The following is a 26,701-nucleotide window of genomic DNA, read 5'->3' as shown; positions in this document are numbered from 1 at the left end:
GTGGATATTTCACTACCACCAGTGATTGTTAACATATCACTGTATCCAGTCTCCATAACTGTACAGTAATGCGCACCCTACCAATTCCTCCAACATTTTGTCAGCACAGACTTATCTGTTATTCAGCATAACTTCAGACCAAAATGTGGGAGTGACAATTCCTTTTTATATGCTGTAGACTATGTATTAGTAACAAGGTCAATAATGATCTATATACTGGAACACTCCTCCTTGAGCTGTTGAAAGCTTTCAAAACTATAAGCAACACAATACCTATTAAAGTTCTGCCAATCAATGAGCTCACATCTAGAACAATTGAATAGTCTGCTAGTTGCTTGTTACATTAAGAGCAAATTGCCAAATGGAAATGAACAATTTCTCACCCTCCTGGCTGACATTGGAATACTGCAAGACTTGGCCCTGGGTCTACTGCTATTTACAACTTTCATCAATGATGCAGTTAATCACTTCAGTTAGCCATTTCTTATATGACATACAAATAACTCCATCATCTACTTCACTGAATCAACCAACCCTGCACCCTCACTGTTGTCAGTTCCAGACATTAAAATGATTTCTATGTCTCACAGCTCTGGCTTTCTTCCATAGACCTTCTCCTTAATATTGATGCAATTATATTTAATGTGGGTTTCCTAAACACTGTCCTACAGATCATTCTGCAATATCTTCAGACCCTAGTCATCTGACAATTCACTTATATTAAATGTTTGGGCTGTATAGTTGATAATCAGGTGACATTTGCCAAGCAGACTGCTAATCTGATCTGTAGATCTAACAAAAGTTACCCTCACCCCTTCTTGCTATATCTTCATTGCTGCTAACTTACCAACTTTCTTCCCTATTATATGTCTCTTATCTGCTAACAACTTTGCCCCCAGCCTTCTCCAATAAGCTGTATTTTTTTATTTGCTGCAGGACACAATGGACAAATTCCTTAATGTGTCTCACTATAAGATCCACATGCTGGTCTTATCCCAAACAACATCTGAACATACATTTTTTATTCTTCAAATTATCCCTCTCTGGCCAGCTTTCTTACCTGATGTGCTAGTCATAGAGAACTTAAAAATCTATAAGTTGACTTGTAATTACTAACATTGCTAAGAAAGAATGCAGGGATCTATGTTACACAGTTTACGTCGGTAGGGTATGTTACCCAGTTTATGTTTGTAGGATGCATGTTACACAGTTTATGTTGGTACACTTTAAAAATGACTTCCTTATAACCTTGGGTTAAGAACATCTGAACCTCACATATTTAGAACTGAAAGAACATTTTATCCAGTGTAACTGACAGTGCAGCTGTGAATTGCTTAATCATTTCTGGCTCAAGTAACCTCTTTTATTTCATATAATAGTGATATTTTATAATTGTCGGAAACTCTTCTACTGTAAACTCAAGATGTAATTTATTTCATTTATATAATCGTCTCTCACACGGTTCTCCATGGTCCATGCACAGTATATTCAGGCACCACAAATTATACAATGCATAGTTGCTACAGTTGTTTCTGCCTTATTCCAATGTTCTCTGTTCTCATAACTTACCACAAAGTACTGTAATTTTAAATATTATATATTTTTATCTTGTAATTGGTAGTCACTGTATGTAATAATTATCTGACTATAACAACTGTCTTCTAAATTAATCTGTTACTGTGTAACTAACATACTGCTTTCATAATATCTACTTGTTATGCATGTGTTTATACTAAATTTATTTTCTACATTTTTATTACTTAAAACATTTCCTGTTTGATCTTTTTCTTGTTGGAACTCTACTGAAAATGGGTTACATGTAAATGAGCAAATATTGCTGAAATAAACTAAACACATGAATGTCATACAAAGATATATCTACAATCAACCAGTGCTCAAACACACTGCTAAGTATGGACAGCCCCCCCCCCCACCAGTGCCTAGGTCACTACAGTTGCACCCACAGGGGATCCCGAAGGAGGAGCCCCCTGAGGTTGTCCCTGTAGGCAGATGTAGGTGTGCCCAATATGCCCTGGCCTTGGCCAAGAGACAATGCATAGCACATGCACTGACAACCTAGGGCCCTAGGGACTGACACCGTACTCTGACTCACATACATATCAGTAAAAATTATGCCAGCCAGGCCACACAACCTGTACCTCACCATGTACTGGCTGTGAACTGCCTGCATCAGACAGAGGCAGCCCCGAACTACAGGTCTATCGACTACAGCATTCACAAGGTAAGTCACTCTCCTGTACACCACTTGTAATGGGTACTATAATGTGATAGCATATATATGGACTTGCTGCATGTATGCAAGGGAATATAGTGGGGTATATATAGTGTGCTACTGGGCTAGTTGCAGTGATCTGTACTGGGATACTGGGATACTTGTACCGATCTAACAGACACTTGGGACAACAGGTTCTCTGTTCACTAGTATGTGCCCCATATTAGCCACCAGGCCACATGGCTAGAAACTCCATGACAATAGTCCATGGAGATGCAAACAGTGAGGTCACAGGACTGTTCCATGACTGTCTATGCCAACAGAGCATAGGTTGGTCATACCCACCCCAAACACATCAGTGTTGCCATACAACTGCTGTAACAGTAGGTCTGAAATGATATACCAGCAGACCAGAAAATTCCTCTATCTTGTTGATAGTGCGAGGGAGGAAACCTCTTTGTCTGGTGGCTGGTGTGGCTCAGTGGGCCAGGGACAGTAGCATGTGTGATGGCATTGATGGTTTGAATCTGGAACCATCCAACATCTTTTGCATGTGAGGTACACATATGGTGGTAGTCCCACAGACTGTCAGAATCCCTCAATCTGGTACTGCAAGAAAGCTGGACAAAGACAGAGTGATGGGGCCTCAAAGGGCCATACCTACAGACAGACATTATATACGCACTGAGTAACCTAGCAGGTGGCTAGTTTAACAGCAGGCTGCAACAGGTCACATTAGCTGCAGGATGTAAAGGTCTTCATTTAAATTTGTCAGTAGGTACAACAAATCAGCAACCAATGTACAGTATAGCACTGGGAAACTACAAATGTATGAGGAACATAACAGAGATATGGGATGAAATACTGGACATTCTGCAAAACCATGTACAGGGAGAGGTATGCAGACTGTCACCCTGTGTGTGGTGTTTCACTATGTACCCCAGTCACATCATACCTCTCAACCTCTGACAGCAGAAAATCTATTTAAATACAGTGAATGAAAGTGGGACCAAGGACCACAACTTGGGACATGTTTTACATACTTGCTCCTACAAGCATAATGCAGATAGAGTAACAGGTCCTGCATTAGCATGACTCACCTGCTGTCCATGGAGTCTGAAACTCAAATATCTGTCAGTATTACTTTACTTCAGTTTTGACTTATTTGTCACTAATTTGCCAGAAAACAACAATGTTATGTGAAATGTGCCAAAAATATGCAGCAAGAGTCTGGAGAGTCTGTGAAGGTCTCACATTTTAAGATCAGCAAACAGCTGAGGAATGCCTTGGACAATATCAGGCAACTGCAGTACGGTGGTAACAGGTGCAGCAGCCAATGGCCTGCAGCATACAATAATCCCAGAATGGAGTGCAGCTAGCTCTGGCCTGGAGTCACATTGTAAGTAGACAATCACAATGGGTATCCTTCTACATTTAGCTAACTTTAGCCCAAGTCTGTTGCCCCTACCACCCAAAGACCTGCTATGTGAAACTATGTCTGTATATACATACAGCTACATATACATATCCATATCTGTCTCTCCCTATCCCCTCATGCTTGATTACTGTTTCTATCAGCATGTGGCACATATATATATATATATATATATATATATATATATATATATATATATCGATAACAAGATGTATATATAGCTATATAAAGTACAATGATACATAGCTCCTCACATACTTTTACAGAACACATTTACATTACTGACACACACAACTACATTTAATGAGACAAACCTGTTATACACCATTGATATAGATATGGGCAGGGATGTATGAATGTTCCCATGTACCACTGAATGCTGGAGTTATCTGCTCATACACATCACAACAGCTGTCTGATGGCACCAGACCAAGGCTGCAACAGTACATAATCCACTCAGCCACAGACCCCTGATCCTGTAGGCTATCACTCAGCAGACGGACATAGGTACACAGGTGGTGTAATATACAAAGGGTGCAATACAGTCCTTGGACAGGCCGCACTGTCCCTGGCTACATGTCTGCCTATCAAATTGCAAACAGCCACATATGGCTAAACTGGTAAGTGTACACACATAGCAGGGATATTACCAGGTACCCCATCCCTAGGACACTAGATACACTAACAGTACCAAGCAGTATCACTCTACAGGCCACACATACTGTCTAACACATGGCCACACAGCCACTTTGTGTACTCCACAAATACTGTGCCTGCAGCAACATATACAAAATACATAACTTGTAGCCTATGCAATAGGCACTGTGAGCTGTAGTGTGTAATGCTGGATAGGTAGAAGTTTTAATCTCACATCCTCCAACTCTGTGTGTGTATCAAAATATCCTCTTACAGCACTATGGACATGCTGTGATAAGTACTGCAAGCTATAGTGTATAAGCCTAGATAGATAGGGGTTCTACTCTCACATCCAACTTGTGTGTGTGTGTGTGTGTAAGTATATACCCATGCAGTGTACAAAAAAGTCCCTATGGGTTACCTCTGTACAATGGTTATGCATTTTATGCCCACTGACTAGCTGCTGGCCTCAACATTGGCCTCTGTTACAAGGCTTGCTGATGTCATCCACCTTAAGAGCACTGGCTGATAGTGTATTATCAGATAAACAGCGTGGCGCATGTGAAAAGTACTGCAAGCTATAGTGTGTAATACTAGATAGGTAGAGGCTCTACTCTTACAGTATCCAACTTGTGTGTGTGTGCAAATATGTAGCCTGACAGCACTAGAGACATGCCTATGTGGCCTACCCCTGTGCATCGGAAATGCATTTTATGGCCTTGTGACTAGATGTTGGCCCTAAATTGCCTTCCTCTACATAGGCATAGTTGACGTCTGCCACCATCTACAGTTGTACGTGCAGACTACTCAGGTGACATATATCAAGGATAGTAGAGTGTGTCACAGGGTATGAAAGAATGATGACACTGACTGTCCCCATTGTCCCTGACACAATGCCCTACACATATGTACCTAGGGAGCCATGCACATATACTGGCATACCTTGTTGATGTCATATTTTTGCTGTGCTGCCTTGCCATCCTGGGCCGCTATATTTCCACCATGTGTCCATAGCTGCACCGCTCAGATTCCTGGGACAAAAACATACACAGCTCTGTGACACAGATGTCATTCTGTAACACTACCACCAATGTACCATCAGGTAACAAAGATACACAACATTTGATGTGTACTCCTGACACATGCCAGCATACAGTACCTGTCATGACCCACAGCAACTGCCATGGCATAACAGTACTGCACAACACAAACACTTGTAAAGTTATATAGTCACCCTGTGCATCAGACACATATATGCAGGTCCCCGCATGAATGGCAGGGATGTAGCACAGATATCATCACATGCACAGGGTGTTGTGTGGTGGTGCCAGAGGCCTAGGCTGTGCCAAACAATTGAAAGCATGTGTGTGAGTCAGGAAGGGCTGCTGGTGACATGCATCATGGAGAGGTGCTGTGTGTGTAGGTGACCTACATGTGACAGTGGTGTTGGAGTGTGTGCTTGTACACAGTCCAGCTCAGTGCTATCCCTACCCATGCATATGGTGGACAGCTGTGGACCATACATGGTAGAGTGGACAGTTTACTGTCTCTGGTCACAAACATGGGAACTGGCTCCTCCATGAGTAGCACGGGCAGCACCATGCCCAAGGTCAGATGATGTGCTAGTACCTGATGGTGATTGCTGTCTGCTGGGGCTGTGTCCCCCACAGGACTGTCCAGGACCACATGCCCATGGCCTGCCACATCATGGTGTGGACAGCACACCTCCTTATGTAGCACTGGAGGTGCTGCCACTATGGAAACATAAGTGTGTATGGCCATGTGGACTACCAGCAGATGGTGTTGCTTGCCTACGTCCACATGTCCGAAGCCCAACCCCAACCACATGTTCCAGCACAGACAATGTGCACTCAAAAACAGACACTGTCTGAGCCCACAATTTGTCCCCTACATCAGTGAAACGTTCCATGGCATCACCAATGAGGTGGAGGTAGTCACAGATGTCAGACTGTACTGCATCCATAACCCTAAGCATCCATTAGGTGTTGCATTTAGCTCATTCCTGTTCCTCTATGACAGCCCAAAACATGCGGCGAGTGACCTACGATATGACACCTGCAACAGGAAGTGGATGGGCAGCAGTCCTCCTTCGAGCACCCCTGTCAATCTGCCTGCATGGGACCTTGCCAGCTGTCTGGCTATGGCCATTGTCTACACTCACTGATGCCATAGTTCTCACACTGTTCTGTACTATGTCACCACCCCCTGACTGCCCAATATCTGTGGCCTCTGGTGACTGGGTATGTATGAGCATACTGACTGTGTGTGGGGACAATGCTGGCAGAAGAGGGATGTTAACCTCTGGGACAGATTCAGCCACCGATAACCCCACCTCTGCCTCACTATGGCCACCATCATCATCATCAGAGTCTGATGAGACACTGACTTCAGGTTGTGAGGGGGGCAGACTCCAACCCCCCTGTTCACCTGTGAGAAGCAAGACAAAAACAATACATAGATTAATAGATTAGTACTAGGCAAACTACCCTTGTAGGGCATTTTAAGCCTAGTCAATTACTCCCCTGTGAGAATCAAACCCTGCACCTTGTGTTTGTAAGGTAAACTCCTTAGCCATTATGCCAACCTCCCACCTGAAAAATATAGGTAAATACTAGGCTATCAGTCTGCAGACTATTTCAAACCTAGCCACCAACCATTGGGCAGAATCAAACCCTGTATCTTGTATAGGTGAGGTAAAGACTTTAACCATTATATCATCCCCTTCCACAAATAAACACCTCTGCCAAGTGTCAAACCTGGGCCCCTCTCAACTACAGCACACTGCATTAACACACCATGCTACACAGGCTTTTTAACATTACCTCTGGCACTATTATGTATGGTAACCCACACAGACTCATATAGATAAGCCAGGTATTGGAATAAGGTACATAAGGAAAGCTGGTGGTGGAATGTAGAAGTCCAGGAAGTCATCAAAAGAAAAAAAGAGTTCAGGAAAAAGTGGGAGACAGAAAAGACTGATCAGGCTAGGAAGAATTACTGGTTGGCTTACAAAGAAGCTAAGAAAAATGCTGCAGTAGCAAAGAATAGGGCATCAGAGGCACTGTACCAACTTCTGGAAAGTGACTCAGTAAGGGGCATAAAGAAACTATATCAGGTTGCAAGGCAAAGACATAAAAATAAAGAAGATAATTAGACACCCTTAATAAGGGATGCCAGCAACAACCTGCTCACCAGTCCACAGGACATCAAAGGCAGATGAAAGGAATATTTCCAGCAGCTCCTGAATGAAGAAAACCCCACAGTATCTGTACTGTCCCAGAAACAGCCTATGATAAGAGAAGAAGAGGATCCCACCCTAGAAGAAGTAAGAACAGCACTAAGGAAGATGAAGTCAGGGAAAGCAGCAGGCTTAGATGAGGTCACAGTAGATATGATAAAGATGCTGCGTGAGATAGGGGAGAAATGGCTCCTGAGGGTACTAATAGCAGTGTGGAGAGAAAGGCATATCCCAGATGACTGGAGAATAAGCATACATGTGCCAGTGTACAAGAACAAAGGGGACATTCACAACTGTGGGCAGTACAGAGGCATCAAACTCCTATCACATTGCATGAAAATTCTGGAGAGGTGAATGATAACAGATACGCAGAATAGTAGAATGTAAAATGGGAGATGATCAGTTTGGATTCAGATCAGGATGCAGCACAATTGACCTGATGTTTGCATTGAGACAGAAACTTGAGAAGAAGCTAGAGATGAGGAGAGAGTCCAACTGGGCATTTCTAGACTTGGAGAAAGCATATGACAAGGTCCCAAGAAAGCTCATCTGGGTAGTACTGCGGTGGTTTGAAGTCTCAGAAACATTGGTAGAATTAGTGCAGGCTATGTACAAGGACCCAGTGACTCAAGTACAAAGAGTGTTTGGCCTCAAAGAGGGGTTCCCAGTGGGTGTGGGTGTACATCAGGTTTCAGCTCTGAGCCCACTGCTGTTCATACTGGTGATGGACTACATTAGCAAACAGGCTGGAGGGGACGGATCAACAAAGCTGCTCTATGCAGACAATGTGGCAGTACAGGCAGACTCTGAGGTAGAACTTAAGCAAAGGATAGGAGAATGGAATGCAAATCTGAAGGCACATGGAATGAAACTAAGCACAGATAAGACGGTGGTAATGGCAGCAACTTGGGGAAATCAGAAGAAGCTGAGATTAGAGATAGAAGGGAAGATAGTGGAACAGGTAAACAGCTTCAAGTATCTGGGAGGAGTAGCTGAGGAGAAGGGTAGTCTGAATGAAGAGATCAAAGCTAAAATCAGAGGGGCTGCAGCCAACTGGCATAAAGTATCAGGTGTAGTCTATGACAGAAGAATGCCAAAGAAGCTGAAAGGTAAGGTGTACAAGATAGTAGTGTGACCAGTACTACTGACTGGTACAGAAACCTGGGCAGTAAAGGCAGAACAGCTGAATAAGCTAGAGGTGATAGAAATGAAGTGCCTGGGAAAGGTGATAGGATGCACATTGTGGGAAAGATGAAGAAATGAGGACATAAGAGCAGAAGCCAAAGTAGCTCCAACTGCTGAAAAGATCAAAGAGAACAGATTACGATGCTTTGGGCACATATGTAGAAAAGCAGAAGACAATCTGGTGAGGAAGATTTGGGACAGACAGAAAAAAGGTAAGATGAAGTGAGAATGTCCAGCAAAGAGATGGATGGATTGTGTGAAAGAAGATCTGCGACAGTCAGGCATGAGTGTTGAAGAAGGCAGGAGTGTGGCACTGAATTGAGAGAGCTGGTGACAGTTAACACAATACCCTAACCCCATGTAGAAAAATGGGAAAATGGGGGCTGATGATGATGATGATCTTGAGTGGAATGTTGGGGAAGGGATATAGGTACATGTGAGGAGGTAAGCTGGGTAGGAGAGGATGCACTTGTAGGCAGACAAGACGGACAAGACAGCGGACAGGGGTGGTGTGTGACACGTAAGGGGGTAAACACCTTGGATGGGGAGGGTGTTGTGGAATCTGAGGGGCATGTGCCTCCAGATGCCAGCAGTGTGACTGAGATCCCCACCCATGGGCACTCCACACTGCTCCTTCACTGCCCTGAAGGTGGCTGTGCTGGAGGTTGGGTGCTAGGGCCAGCAGGTCCCACCAGGTTGTTAAGTTTGTCCTTGAGCTGGCACAGGCATTGTTCATAACTCCTATGAAGAATCCTGTGCACCATGGCTGGTAGTCAATCCTGGGTGACTACCGCCCTTCTGCCACTGCTCCTGAGGGGGGGGGTCCTGTCCCCTGAGGCTGTTCCACCCGAAGATGGTGCAGGGCCAGAGGGGCACCACTGGCTTGGGTCTCACACATGCTGATACCTGGTGCCATGGTCGACTGAGGTAGAGTAGGATCAGCAGGAACTGGCCTACCCTGGTATGCTGTGATTATGGAGGAGCAGCAATATATTTAGGTTAGTTATGAACAAAACCAATGTTAGTAATAACAGCATGCCAGAACATTGGAAATAACCCCATTACATTTCAATGTATATATGAAATGCAACAATAAATAAAAGAACAGTCAATATATTAACAGCATGCCAGTAACAGTTACGGCATAAGGCCAACAGAATAGGTGATTCAACAAGATATGTTAATATGCAACCAGTTTAATACATAACAATAATAAAACACATGCCCCAAAATAAAGTTTATGTAACAACATATGTTAATAGTAAACCATAACAAATGAATAACAATAATAAATATTTGAAGGTAAGGGGTGGGGAGAGAGAGAAATACAGTCCATTAATACCATTATAGACTATATAGTTGACAACAGTGCTGCTATCTGCTCTACAGGTCTGTCCTTTATTTATGTGTAAAAGTGCCCTATAGCTGCTGGAGCATGTACATACCTCTCAAGCTATCCACATGGGGCGATATGGGCCAAGCAGTAACAACTGCAGGTGCACAACTACACAGAACACTTGCACATCAGGTGTATCTATATAACTATCAAGGTGTACTGTGGTCTCATGTAGTGTTACTTTGCTACAGTGGCAGCTCCCCCAGTTGTAAATAACAGTTTTAAAAATAAAAAAAACATTTATAAATTATTATTTAAATAATAGTTACTGGCTGGCAGCTGCGTCTCTAAGCGAGTCTGACTGACTCGTACAGACCCGGAACTCGAACTGCACATGCTCGGCGAGTTCCAGGTTTTTTTTTTTTATTTAAATAAGTCTCTCTAAATCTAAATCTGGACTGCTTTACAGCAGTCCAGATTAAGGAAAGAAGAAGGCATCAATGGGATGCCCAGAAGTCTATGCGGTTTAACCGCACAGTAAAATAGAAGGGGGTCAAACTGCTATGTCCACAGTCACGTATGTGACATGGACAGCTGGATGGCTACTGATTGGTTCTCCTTCTCTTCTCGAAAAAGAGAGTGAGAAACAATCAGTACTACTACTGCACAGTGCTTTGGATGGGTTACTTACTTGCTGCTGTGCTTAACTAGTGGTGTTACAGTTGGTTAAACAACTTATTTTTTTTAGCTTGCCTGCTTTGCCTTGCTTACAGAGTTCGAACTTTGAACAGAAGCAGTTTGTGACTTGATTAGATGGAGATGGACAGTCACTCTTTTTTTAACTTTAAATTGAGGTGGGGGAACAAAATGCATTCACTAAATCCTCTGTTCAAATAAATAAATAATATTATTTTAAAAAACGGTATGCCAACTTGCTTCCCCTAAACAATATTATATATACTGTTTTCAGTTAGTTTTCAAATCCACTAATGTGGGCCTCTTAACAGCCAGATTGTTTTCCAATGAAGTCTAAGCCTTTTGATAGACATTGCATGATGTCAATAGTACAGCACTTTTTTTTTTTTCATCTCTAGTCAGCATGTCGTTGCTGAAGCTTAGTTGTTGTGTTTTTTTTTAATGACAAGCATCCTTATCAAATAAGTTCACCACAGCACTCTGGATAATCCAGAAGCCACAGACATGTCTTTGGCAGGTGACTTCTTTAGATGCTTCTAAGATAAAGAAGGTTTGTTTATATGATAACTGGTGTGTATTAAAAGGCTTTCCAACTATTTCACAGATAGTAAGGGACAAGACAAACTTTGTTTTTAAAAAAGATAAAAATATTAAAAACCTAATAGAATCTAAACATGCTCAACATCATTCTCAAGGTAAAATCCTTATGTGCATTAGCTATAATTATTGCAGTGACCCAGACTGTTCAACAGTGAAATTACGGGATTGTTTGTATAGAAAGCCAGACATTTGTATGTGTAATTTTGTGAATGTCATTTACTTTACTGTCTGCATAAAATATTAGGGTTTTTAGATTGGCCTTGTATAAAGGAAGTTATCTGAATGCATATATGAACATCATATATATATATATATATATATATAGATATATAAAGGAAGTTATCTGAATTCATATATGAATATATATATATATATAAAAAAAAAAATATATATATATATATATATATTTATGCAGTTAAGTCTAAGGGTTGCACTAATGCTTTATATAAGCACAAAACATTTTCTATGAATGCAGAATTTAAATTTTGTGTTTTAGAGAGAGTTGTTTCTCCTTGTGGAAAAGAAGTAAGGATGACATGTTAGAAAGGAAAGAACACTGGTGTCATTTTAAGCAGATTGCAATACACCAAGGATGAATGATATGGAAAATTTTCGGGTTTACTTAAAAAGGAAGGGGGTCCATTGGCTGTTTCTAAATGACTTGTGAACTTACAGTAAATTGCCAACAATCCATCTAACACTTAAATGAATAACCCCCATTTTAACTCAGTCTAAGGTCACCTAAAATCCCAGGTTTTGTAATGCTTTAACAGTTCATGCTAAACTATAATTTAAACATGATCAAATATGCACAAAACTTAACTATTTACAGTACACAATGTGGCAGTTTGATTTATTTGTTCATAGTGTATTTAATTTGATGAACGTTTCCTTCTCCAACTTGCATACAATTGTCTTCTTCACCAGGTGTCCGACTCCTATAAGCAGAATTCAGGTGCAATGTGATTAAACAGGAGCCCTGTTCATCTATTGCAGGTGTGTACTGGCTGGGCAGTAAGATGTGATGGGGGGGAGGGGTCACAGGGCCATAAGGTTTGAATAAGTCACTAGATTGTTACTGTAGAGTATTGCTAGGAGACTCGCATTTCAATATCAAATTCCGAAATGAAGGAAGAAAGCCCTTATGCAGTTCAGTTAAATGTTTAGCAAGTTAACAATCTCTGAACCTATGGTTACTATTCTCCCTGTTTTACAGTATCATCAAGTTTGTTTAATGTTTCCCACATTTGATCTGTAGATAAAAACTAAAACAGCGTATGAGGTTGCATTGCTTCTTAGTTTAGATTTTGGGATTCCATTAGTTTATTTATCTTTTAGCTGTTCCAAATGCACCTTATGAATAATGAATTAGTAACAAATTTTCCTCATCTGTTTAATTTTACTGACTGACTAAACATCTTGTGTCCTGGACAAGTGTTATAGATAGTGTACTGTCAATTTTCTGTTCATTATGGATGGAGCTTTTTCAAGAATTACATGGATTGTATGACTTGACACTGGTTTAGTAATATGAAGCCTCATTTATTCTTTTTTTTTTTTTTTTTTTTTAATGATCTTTTCCACTATCTTATAAAAATGCATTCAAGGCTTAGAGATGGGTCTGTAGTTATCTGTATTTGATGTTCACTGCATTATGTTTATAGAAAAGAAGTTCGTTTAGCAAAGGGCCGCAATGGTCAGAAAAGAAAAAGATGATTTTTTTTTTGTAATTTATATGTGTGCTGATGGTAATTGAGAGTTTACTGTTTACAGGATGTGTAGGCCTGGTCAACCTAGAAACTTTTACTGGGAAGTTATACTTTGAGAGGTGTGCATGAATAATTATGATTGGAGGTTTTCCAAAGTGGTTAAAGTGAGTTCATGCTATAGCAGGTTCAATGATTGGGTTCATTTGTTTGAGGTTAGGCAATCTTTAATTTTTATTTATTAATTTGTTTAATTAATCTGTGTGTGTGTGTGTGTGTGTGTGTGTGTGTGTGTGTGTGTGTGTGTGTGTGTGTGTGTGTGTATACAGATTTTCACATCACCAGTATATACATGTAACAATGTGCTGTGTAGAGTATTCAGCATGTGTCATAGTGACTGAGAATTTATTTCATGTAAATTGGTACGCATGGCCAGCAGTGACCACACACACAGCTCCGGCCACTTTCTAGTTGGGCACACCCCTTCCCATTGGCCCCACCCATTCCTCTGTCTCCTACAACCCCCCTTTGATTTGAAGTCATCAGCCGCCACTGCTTTGCTATTTACATAATTATGTCAATGATACATTTGTGACAGAGGGATTATGCAATGGTGATTACATTCCATGACAGTGTGACACTTGACAGACATGTATGTGTACATTACAGACAGTTAACAACTAGCATACCTTCCTTGGCAGGCATGGGGATAGAATCCAATAACAGAGACAGCAGTGGAAATCTGCATCAAATGTATTAATTGACTGCAGTTACCTTTAACACACACTCCAGGCATGCAGCCATACCAGTGCTTACACATTATATTTATTTTATTTTATCATTATTACACTTATTTCCTGTTTTTTATGCTGTATTTTCACATTCTTGGCAATGATTGTAACAGTCTATGACATGCAAACACACAATAATGTACTCATAATATGGGCTACCTCACCCATTTACCTGTAGTTCCTATGGATAGATTATCTGTAAACATTATGTGACTGATATTGTAATATATATAGATCTACGTTCTGGATTCAATCCCTGTGTATGTTCAGTCTGCCCTACACATGTTCCCCTAATCTGCATGATTGCAAGGTCTACGCATGTGCACATCCCTTGGTGTTCACACACACTGCCATCACTATTGCTGTGGGGGTAGGGTTATGTCTGTCACAGTTCCTGAACCTGACTATGTGCAGATACAGTCATTCGTAGTATCCTTAGGATCCCTGCTGCAGTGCACTGGTGTGTCATGCTGACACCCCCCTTTAGCCTTTTTGCAGATGCATGGCAAGTAAGCCCTACACATGTGTGTCACTTTGCAATGTCCCATACACTGAACACCACATGTTGCTGCCTAGACTCAGTTGATAATGTAAACCACAGTAATGCCTTATGCCATAGTGTAACTCTGCAGCAGTTACCATTGTCCTACAGGTATATACACTGGTGTTGCACTGTATATGGGTGCTGTTCCAAACATGTCCCTACTGTAGGCCATGTCTCCCACCATCATGTTGCCCCCTGTGGACACATTCTGGAATGACAGGATGTTAGTTATCTTGCAGGTTTCTGACATACCCTTTCAATACCCCATCATGGTCACTCCTGTGATGCTGTGCATTTATCAGCAACAATATATGCACATGTACTGCATGCATTCTGAGTATGTGTGTTAGATGTGTGCATGGAATATACCATCGCCATTACATGCCTGGTGTATTGGCAAGCATCTACATAAACCATACTCACCAGCTACAGGGTGCTGTCTTGGTGATATCCAGGAGTGACTTACATAGAGGGTGGGAGATGCAAAGTCAGTGGCCACACCTGTGGCATTGCTACAGGGTGGGTACAACATTACATGTTTACAATACTACCACATATGCACATCTGTTTATCGCTACAATGCAGCAACAAAATATATCTATGACATGTCAGATATGCATGATCTACCTGTACTGATGCGGATGTATATGCAACAGTGGTCTACTATGTTCTTACTTGCATGCTCCTCGGAGAGTGTGTGGGTGGCACCCACCTCCACAAAGGTGTCTGGCAGTTGGTGGCTGAGCAGATGGGCAGGTGCCATGAGGGTGGCTAGGAGCTCCTCCACATGTGTCGAAGGTGGATGGTATGGACACCCCGTGGCATGGTGATCCCCCTAGACTGCAGTAGCATGCCGACGGGCATTGCAAAGCAGGTCAGAACATTGATGCCGGACCTGCTCATTACTGCGGTTGTACAGTCCATCATTGACCCTGTGGAGCAGGTCATTCCACAGGGCAGTCCACTCCTGCTGATCATGGGTGGCCCAGCCAAACAAGACTGCATAGTGCTGTATGAAGTTATTCAGCAGAATTTCATTTTCAGCTGCTGTGTACGCTGGCAGCCTTCCATGGGATATTGTGCCTGAAAGACATAAAGATGGACACAGGTGTGAGCAAGTCATGCAGCAAGGTTGCCACAGTTCTTAATACACTGTCACCCCCCCACCATATCAGCGACAAAAAACTCTACACACAACTCAACAGGTATGGCTACAGCATACCTCCCAGTGGGGCAGATATTGTACTGTACCACGTGTTGTGCAATGTGTTTGTAGCCATGTTCCCTGTGTGGACACTATCATTGCTGGCCTGTTACAGTCTATTCACTTGCATGCCATTGTCAGGGCCACAATGGTTCCATATATGCCTGTGGTATGGTTGCTATGTGTTTGCTGCACATCTGACATTCTGTGTTATTGGGGTTATCTATGCATGCTGTTGGACATGTTCTGGGATTGTGTAGACTATTACTACTGACATATGTTCTATAACAGTGACACAATAGCATGTATATGTACTATTGGCCAGCAGAACCACTTCCCCAAACTCATCTGCCCATGATACCAGGCCACATCACGTGTGTGACTCACCCTGGGGCCTCTTCATGTACTGGTCCAGCAATACCATCAGCTGGAACTAACTCAGGGGATGTTGTCCACCCGAGGCACACACAGACATATTCCTGTCCCCTGAGGTCAGGTCCTGGGTCTGTTCCATAACGGGCTCCACAGACACATGTGGGATGTGCTACACCCCCTTGAGGTACCCAGTACACACTCACAGGGTCCACATGCTCCTACTGCTCAGCCTCCAGGCCAGGCACCTTCTGAACGTGGACTGCTGTTGTGAGTAGCAGTGGGTGGGAGGTTTCTTCCCATTGTGTCCATATTGGATCCCATGGGGCATCCACATCACAGACCACACACACACCAACCAGGGTGTTTACCCACCACATGTGTCTCATACCACCCCTGTAGGCTGTCCTCCTCTATATCTACCAACCCTGACCACCTTCACAATTATACCTGCCATACTTCCCCATATTCCCATTCCATACTTCACAGACAAGGGCAATGAGGTCCCAACAAGGGGTTCACATGTGACATGCCCGTCCATATTGTACACACTGACAGCTGTAGATATCTGTGTGTATTGCTGTGTGTGCTGTTTCCTCATACATAGCATGCAGCACTGTGGTAGTAATATAGGGGACATGTATTTACATACATATATGTTTGTGTGTGTTTGTATATATGTAGACATGTGCATATAGGTATATATCTATATATGTGTAGATATATATGATGTATATATTTGTTCATATATATGTCTACACATGAGTATCTGTATATTTGTGGACATACATGTATATATATATATATAAATATATATATATATATATATATATATATATATATATATATATATATATATATACACATATGCATACCTATATGTGGGGTACATTCAGACATCAGGTCCACAATCTCACAACACCTTCCTGCACAGCTGCAATGTTTTGCCTTGCTACAACATAAACAGTTGCCACATATGGACACAACCTGACATTAGGGGGGTATATGTAGGGCCCGATTGCAGGTAACCCTATTACACACCTATGGCATTCCTGCATGCTACAATACAGGTTAACCTGAGTATCCTGCAAGAGGTGGGCTGTGGAACCCAAGTGTCCATCATTGTGACATTACTTCCACCACCAGCTATTGGCCACATAATATACATACTTCCCATTACACAGCACCCACTATGATGGCTTATATCTTGTCTGTCAGTGCTGATGCACGGTTGAGGGGTATGGGCCACTACCCACAGGGATGGACTCTATTGCCTTTAGCAGTTGTTCATCTAGGCACATATAAATCATTCCACATCATCTATCCCATTATTATGGACCAAGTACTATGGTCAATTACATGCACATATACTTCACATACCTGTTCTGGGAATGCAGTCTCTTCTGCATGGTTTGCTTGTTTTTGTTTGTGTCTTACCCGCACACTCTCTCTCTCTCTCTCACACACTCTCAGTATCTCTCCAGTAAATGGAATTAACTGCTTTGCATTGATTGCAGCATGGGATTTGTAGGTGATGCACATGATCAGGTGATGGCCTCTGCACCAATCAGTGTCCTCCACTTGCTACCTGCATGCAGCATGCTGTGTAGTACTTCCGATTACCACTGTCATGGCAACCAACTACTATAAATCCCTACATCATGTGGACATGGTCCCTTTACCTTTCCTGTATGATGGACATCCTTCCTGTGTGTGGGCAGCAGTGTTACAGACAGCAGGTAGCCATACCTCTTACAGGAGAACTTGCACACTCAGGCCAGCTACATATTTGTAGGAGGTTCCAGAACTACAGACAGAGTATGAATAGTGTTGTTGTATGCATTGTATATCAGCGGTGTTACAGGGTTTGTGTGTATATACTAGTTTATCTTGGAATGCAGTCTGTCTGCATAGCTCTCAACTGTGGGCCTATCCACTTGATAGCCAGAGGTGTGCTTATTATGTTTTGTGTGTCCACCACACAGATCTTGTGTCAGATATATCACTGGCAATGTGTGTGTTGAGTACTATCAGTACATGGCTACATCCAGTTCTGTTTCTAACTTCATATTCCTGACAAAGGGTATGTTGCAGACTATGATATAACACCAGTGACTTGCTTAGTATATGATAACAGTTTGGACCTGTGTTCCAACCTCTGTCCTCCATCTACATATTAGGCTTTGTACATATGACATGCTGTTAGGGTTTGCTATGTAGTGGGCAGTGAGTATGACATGCTGCCATTCCTGCCATCAGTCCACTGCTGTTGTGTCCCCCACACATACTGTGGGGTTGGGTCCATGTATGTGTGGGCTTCACCTACACAATACATGTGTGACCTTATGCACTCTGGAGGACAGTGTATGCAACAGTGGTATATGGCCCTGTATTATTTAGTCTAGGGGGGATGCACCATAACTAACCTAGGCTGTTACAACATATGGGGGTATCAGGGGTAAGCTGCTTTAAGGTATCTGCATGTACATTACCATACAATTCACCTTGGGTAAATGCAGGTCTACTGCCTCCTGCCATACAGACTGTTCTGTTTGTCAGTGTGATTGTGATGGTGTCAGTTATACCTTGTTATGTAACAGATACATCCCATTGTGTCAACTGAGGTCTTTACCTCCTAGGGATTGTGTAAAGTGTGTAGATAGAGGCTGTTGGATTATACATCTGCATTACTTAGTGTTGATTGATTAATTAGTATCCTGCGGCCCAGTCTGTCTTTACTATTGTACTACTTGAAGGCCTCGGCCTGGACAGCAATATATGCAAACGTTTCCAGACTGCTGTATTAATATAACTGTTTCACAGTTGCATTACTCTTTTTATATGTATGTCAGTGTCTAAATAGCTATATGACATGGCATATACAATTGTAATGGTACACAATAAAAGCTTTCCCATGTGGTGTTATATCCTTTGACCTCTCTGTGGGTATATGTTGCAGGCAACAATTGGCATTTGTATGGGTGGCTCATACAGTATCCAGTTGGTAAGGTGGCAACTGTAGGCATAGCGGCTGTTCCTTATTGTGTGCACCTTCTACATATGTATCTCCTTATGCATATCTCTGTGTGTGTATGGGTAGTTACATATATATATATATATATATATCTGTATCTGCATATATGTGTCTGTGTATATGTATCCTAGGAATGCTGATTGCTTCCACATTGTACATTGCCTATGGTAGCCAGATTGTACTGCATGATATGTTACTGATACCAGCCTGACATCATACAGGTGAGATGGAGTACTGTTAACATCTTGTGCCCATGTTGTGTCAGGTCCTGGTTATGGGATCTCCAACAGCTGATATTGTATTGCAGGGCAGACGTGTTTGGCTGTGGGAGGGGGAATATCTATATGTACAAGACTTATGTTGTTTGGGCCCCCTCATCCCCAATAAGGGTGCATGTGGACATATATGTTTTTATGTTCCTATTTTTATCTACAGATGTATGTCTGCATATACCTATATAGATATATATTTATCCTTACATATATATATATATATATATATATATATATATATATATATATATATATATATATATATTATATATATATACGTATAGATGTAGACATATATATATCTATAGATGTATGCATATGTGTATATACACACATATGCATCTACAAGTTGAAATACATTAACTGTACTGTTGAATGACTGGGCTGGATGATATGTTTGTGAAAACATCAGGGTTTTGTGTATCTGACATGGCTTAGTGGTAAATCACTTTGGCTATGGTGTGCAGGGTCCTGGGTTTGAGCATTGCAAAGGCTGTTTGTTTTATTGCTGGGCAGAACAAGGGCCGTTGGATACAGAGTGATTAAGGTACTTTTAAGCAGTTGTAAGCAGGTTTACATGGGTTTGCATGGAGGTAAGCACTGCTAACTTCCAGTTACAGTTTCTTATACCGATTTAGCTTCTCAATTGCTCAACCTGTGTAGGCATTGCTTACCCCCTGTGCAAACAAGCTTAAACCCACTTACTGCTGCTTAAAAGTGCTTACTCCTGTTTACCCCTGCTAATTTCTTTAAAAGAAAAGAAAAAAGGGTTGATAAGAAAGTGGTGAAAAAGGGGCACAAAGAGGGAAAGACAGTGGGGAAAATAGCCAGGGATGTGCAGGAAGGGTGTAGGGAAGGTCCATAGCTGCCCATTTCTTCTACAGCAACAGCTGTGCATATACACTGACTTTGGAGGTAGATTCGGACACTCAGACCCAGGGTTGAGGACAACAATAATATGTTGTGATGCCATTTAGACCAGATTACATGTGCCCAGTGGACACATGTGCGAAATGGACAGCTATGTATGGGGCAAGATTTGTTGGGGGGGGATAGATTGCCCTTTTTTTCAGGTGAGAGTGGGATGTTGGGGAGTGATAGTAGGTATATTTGGGGAGGTAGGTTGGGTAGGTTAACAGATGAGACAAACAAGATGCATACAGGGGTGATATATGACACATGTGGGGGGTAAACACCTTGATGGGGAGGGATGTTGGGAAATCGGAAGCTCATGAGCCCCCTAGTGGAAACAGTGGGACTGAGATCCCCACCCATGGGCAGTCACCACTGCACCTTCACAGCCCCGAAGGTGGCTGTGCTGGGGGCTGAGTTGGAGAGCCAGGCCGACCCTCTAGTCATGACATGTGGCCCTCGAGCTGGCATAGAAGAACTCCAAACTGCTGACTGAGCTCTCTACACACCACTTCCCAGACCTCGTGATGGGTGACAGCTTCTTGTCTGTGCCCGCTCCTGGGGGGGGGGCTCCATCCCCTGAGGCAGTTCCACCCGAAGGTGGTGCAGAACCAATGGACGCGGAGGTCCCAGGTTGGGCCCCAGACATGCTGGTGCCCAATGCCATGGCCAGCTAAGGTGGGACAGGTGGGTCCGCTGGGACCCACATACGTGCTATGGTGTTTATGGTGTATCAACATATGTGGGTTAGTAATAGTCAACACATTCCAGGGTTAGGTATAACAGCATGCATGGATATTCCCATTAACCCAGACACACCAGATATGGAACAGCTATGTAATCAAACAGGACACATGCATATATGGGACCACAGTGGTAATAACAACAGCATGCAGATACATTGATGGCACCATGCCACCAATGTTGGAGTATTTCAACATAGCACATGCGTAGAAACAGATTTAAATAATTATTAACCAATAGGACATATGTCCCAACATAACAGTGGAGTCATCATGTACCAGTTGAGGTGGGTATTTAGTATATTGTTGGAGATATGGTGGGTGAGAGAGAACGCTGTCAATTAACAACTAGTATATTCCAGTAGTTAGCATTACTTTCCTAGTCAGTGCTGTTATCTGTACCTTACAAGTAGTACTACACTACCCTGTTGCCTTAGTTTGGACAGTGATATGGCAGTCGACATCTTTATACATGAACTGGTTTTACCTGCAGTATACACCTCTTACCTGGTATACCTGTGGAGGAATTGTTTGTTAACACTAACTGTTTCTACACATACTCCCAGATTCCAGGTTGATGTTATGCACAAACCTGTCCATCTCTTTTTGCACAGACTCTGGCCATGTCTTGACCACATGCAAGTGAACTGGGACATATGTAGACTATTGACCTCTTCAACCTTCAGTGACTTACAACACTCTTATACAGGATTTCCTACACAGTTATATTATGTAGCACAGTGTGTTTGACAGCGATCAGTGATACCTTATTATTCAGACCAACTGCAACACTCACAGTTCCATACAATACCAGAGTAAACAGTACCAGTACAGGGTATCAAGCTTTTATTTCTTGGCACAGTGTTCATATCCGACATACCTTTGGGAGCAATGTTTGTTAGCACTACCTGAATGTTGCCACACAAAGTATCAGATTTCACATTAGTATTATGCACATACATCTCACTCTGTTACTGTACACAATCTGGTCACAGTCTGAAAACATAGGAGTATAGATAGGACATACTTGGCTTATTACTCTCATAACAGTTTGGGGAGTTGCTAGAGTGATGGGTTTGTTCTTGTAGATGTATGACAATCAGTTGTATTTCCTGTTTGCTGCCTATACATCTGGGATCATCCCATGATTTCCCAGGGGAGCAGAGTGACAGGCAGCAGACATGGGCCAATTTACTGGACATTCTGGACATATCTGTACAGTTGTGGGGTATGATTCTGTATGCAGACTACTACCACTCCCAGGATTTGAACCATGGCTGTGTGTGCTAAAAAATACAACAGTTCATGTCTCAGTTGCTATTCAGATTTTGTTGTCTGTTTTTTCACTGTTTTCTGTCTATGTATCTCTTAGTTGTACTAAATGACCTCTGGGGACTACATCAGTCATATAGGTTCATAGGTTCATAGGTTCATACTAGGCTATCTGCCCTAGGGCATTTATAAGCCTAGCCAGAGTGTGTTTGGCTTTTGCCACCCATTTTAATTAATTTTACTATGCCCTTTTTCGAGGTTAGTATACTGTGCCTCTGTCTAACAGTGACACAGAAGTGATACCCGGGGTAAACCTACAATCTCCCATCCACTCATCAAGATTCCTCTTGAAAAGAGTCAATGAGGGACTCTGCCTAACCTGGACTGGGATTTTGTTCCAGAGTAAAGGGAGCATCTGGGTTATGAATCTGTCCCTCCAGCATGTCCTATTTATTTCAGTGCTGAGCTTCAAGTCTCTCGAGCGAGTAGCTCAATGAGATTTGGATTTTCTGAGGTGCAGCATGTCCATTAATTCCGGGTTGGACATGGCTTTATACATCAGGCACAGATCGCCTCTGAGCAGGCGGTATGCCACTGAGTAGACTGGAGTTTCTTTAACCGGGCAGCATATGGCATCTGTTTGAGCCCTATGATCCTCTTGGTGAGGTACTTTTGGGGTCTTTCCAATTGCTGCAGGTGTCTGGTAAGGTACATCCCAAAAGGGGCATTGTACTCAATTATGGGCCTGATGAGGGATGAGTAAAGAGGCACGATGACCTCCCCTGATCTAGATGTGAATCCCTTCATGATTAAGTGGGCTATATAAAATGTTTTTCTAACCACTTTGGCCACGTGGTTGTCAAATGAGAGATTGCTATCAACTTGGGTCCCCAGGTCCCTAATTACGTCTTCTGTACTTAATGGATTACCACCTATGTGGTAATTTGTGGGCACTTTGTTTTTGCCAAAGGGGATGACTATACACTTTTTGGTTTTTAGCTTGAGGCCATGGCTCTGGCACCAGTTGTCTGTTTCTATGAGGCCCTTTTGGAGGATGCTTGTGTCGGCTGGAGAGTCGATTATGGCGCCCAGTTTGCAGTCATCTGCGAACTTAGTCAGCCACAGTCCTTCTGTGTTGGCCTGTACCTCTGAGAAATATATACCGAACAAGAGAGGTCCCAGGACTGAGCCTTGGGGGACACCACTTGTAACTGGTTTGGAGTCTGACATGGCTCCAGCAATTCTAACCATGTGGGTTCTGTCCTTGAGCCAGTTTGCAACCCATCTAGTGACATAGGGGTTTATATTTAAGCTGGTGAGCTTATCTATAATGCCCAAGTGGGGTATTGTATCGAAGGCTTTTGCGAGGTCCAGGTAGGTTGTGTGGACCACCTTCCCCTCGTCAATGGCCTTGGTGACTGTTTCAAAGAAATCAACCAGGTTTAAGAGGCAGGATATGCCCTTAACAAAGCTGAACTGGGTAGGATCCAGTGTCTGTAGGTCCCCAATATCTTTATTTATGAGGTCCATGATGATCCTTTCCATAGCTTTGCAGACCAAGCTAGTCAGGCTTATGGGGCGATAGTTTCCGGGATCCGTTGAGGCACCACCTTTGTGGAAAGGGACCACTGTTGCTGTACGCCACTCTTTGGGTACATATCCTGTAGTAAGGCTGAGACTGAACAGCAGTTTTATGTTTGGGTTTAGCTCTTCTTGGAGTTCATGTAGGACGCACCCCGGAACACCATCTGGTCCCATTGATGCTGTGTTTTTTGCTTTGGAGAGGGCAGCTCTTACCTGAGCATCTGAGATGTCAGGGGGGCAGCACTCTGCTGGGATAAATATTTGCCCTTTTGGTGGGGAGGGGGGAGAAGTTTGCACTGAACCTGTCAGCTAGGATGTTGGCAATGTCTGCGGGTTTGGTGTATTTTTTGTCATTTTGGACTAATTCTGAGCATATCTGGGAATTCCCACCCAGGTTCCTAACATAACTAAAGAAAGCCTTGTGATTATCCTTAGTGTCCTGTGCAATTTTTCTCTCGAAGCTGGCCTTAGATGATTTTATGAGTGCCTGTAGTTTTTTGCAAATACTGATCAGAGATGCCTTCCCATTTTGGGACTTTGCTCTATCATGTAGTAGCTTCCTCCTTCTATTGTATAGTTTGTTTATGGCTGGGGTCCACCAGACAGGATGTCTGCCTTTGGAGGATTGGGTCTTGGTTTTATTTGGGATTGCATAATCCCTGCATTCCTGAAGGTGTTCATAGAATGCGTTTATAAAGGATTCTGCGGTCTGGGCCATATTTTTCACAGGCCCAGGGGCTTTGAAGGATTCCACCTCAGTTTTGAGGAGTGTGAAATTTGCTTTAGAGAAGTTTTTCACTGTGGTTTTCAGGGCAGGGGTGGAGTCGGGATGTGAATATCCAGTGAGATTAGTTTATGGTCTGATCTTACCAGTGAGGGATACACTTCTGGTCTGGAGCATAGAGTCCCCATGTTGGTGATGATCAGGTCCAGTATGTTTTCCCCTCTTGTGGGAGTGGTAACAAGTTGTTCCATAGCATTTGAGTTTATAAATTCTAGGAACCTTTGGGCTAGGGTGTTGGAGCTAGAGTAATGTTCCCAGTCTATGTTTGGGTAGTTGAAGTCACCCAATATAATGGTGTTTGGAGAGACCTTCATATTTTTCAGTGTTCTTAGGAAGGCTGAGTGGGGTTCCTGGGTTTGGAGGGTGGTATGTAGCAGGCTATAAACTGGAAGGCAGTTTTACCCACTGTTAGTTGCACATGGATAGTCTCTGATGCTTTGTGCTGTGCCACCAACCTGGAGGTGTGGGTATCTTTGATGAATATTGATACTCCCCCTCCTTTTGTAGTACGGTCCAAGTTTTGGGGTCGAAAAGCATGGTATGAGGTATAACCTGGTAGTTCTGGGGTGCTCTCGGGAGCCTTGAACCAGGTTTCTGTTACTGCACAGATATCGATGTTCTCCATGCTAAGGAGAGTTTCGAGTGTGTGCATCTTGAGGTTCAGACTTCTGGCATTGAGTAGCATTACTCTTAGTTTCTTATCCCTTATGATACCTATGGAGGTGGGTTTGTCTTTTGAGCCTTGCATAAAAAAGGCACTATGGGGGTAGCAAGAGCCTTTGCCAATATCCAAAAGCCCAGGGGTGACAGGTGCAAGCCGTCCCTAGTGAAGCATCGTGGCTTGTCGAGCATGTCATCCCAGGCTGACAGGCATTGGATCCCCTTTGAATGACACCAATACTTAAGCCAATTGTTGAAATTGATCATCTTGTCTTTATATTGTGGCATCATTCTTGGTGAGGGTAAGATGCTACTCAAGGTCAGGGTCATACCGGCCTGGGCTACATGCTCAGAGAGCTCCTCTATGTCTCTTTTCATGTAGTCCAGGGAGGTACGTCTCAGGTCATTCACACCAGCATGGACAATGACTGAGTCATATTTGTACTTGCCTTGGAGTGACCTGAGTGCTTGTGTTATGTGGTGGATCCTAGCGCCCAACAGGCAGCTCACCATGACCTTCTCCTTGTTCAGCCTGGTGAGCGGGACGTCAGTGTGCCTGTCAATAGAGTCACCTATTACAAGTGTATCAGGTGTGTTGTTTAGCCTTAAGGGCTGTGACTGTTCGGCACACTGGCTTTGTGAGCTATGTGTTGCACGAGTTTTGTTTTGGGGTAGCGGTTGCTTGGGTGTCTGCTTTGGAGGTCTCTGCTGCTTAGGCAGATTTTTATTTAAAGCCTCCGAGTATGTTTCTATTTATGTTGTATAGTGTGGGTAACAGTGCTTAATACAACAGTACATTTAAGTGATTGCAAATCTACATTACCATATGATACCAGAGTATAAACATGCAGGCCAGTAGTTAGACCTTCATTATCAGGCTATTATGCTTTTATTTACAAACAAACTATATGAGACTTTTCCTGCCATATTCTCCAGTGTATGCAGTACTTGCCTTAAACAATACCGGTTTTATACTGGCAATTAACTTACTAATGCTTTTAGATTTATTTCCTATGACAGTACATGCAAGAGTATTACTAACCTGCCTCGTGTCGCAACCTCTGCAGGTGACATCCATGGGCCTCCTGCTTCGCAACCAGCTCACTTGCCGTTGTACCAGACTTACGAGGAATATTTAGCCATACCTATCCATAATATACATGAGCTGGCAATTATTAAACAGGTAGTGGAGTGATACTTACACACAGCTGGGACAACCCCTGCCATCCTAGCTCTTGGATCCACTGATCCAAGAGATCCCCTTTACGCCGCTTCAGGTCGGCATAGTGATGCCTGACCTGCTCACCAGTTTGGAGTATGCCGGTGGCACTGGTGAGGTCACGGGCGAGATGGTCCCAGGTGTCTGCCTTATATTAGGAACCCTGGTACTGGCCCTGCAGCAGTCTCTACTCATGGCCTTTGACAAGGAGCCCTGCCATG

Source organism: Protopterus annectens, chromosome 11.part0, assembly GCF_019279795.1.
Source record: "Protopterus annectens isolate FY-2018-M chromosome 11.part0, PAN1.0, whole genome shotgun sequence".
Lineage (NCBI taxonomy): Eukaryota > Metazoa > Chordata > Ceratodontiformes > Protopteridae > Protopterus > Protopterus annectens.
The sequence above is the reverse complement of the archived record's forward strand: the minus strand, read 5'-3'. Positions refer to the sequence as shown.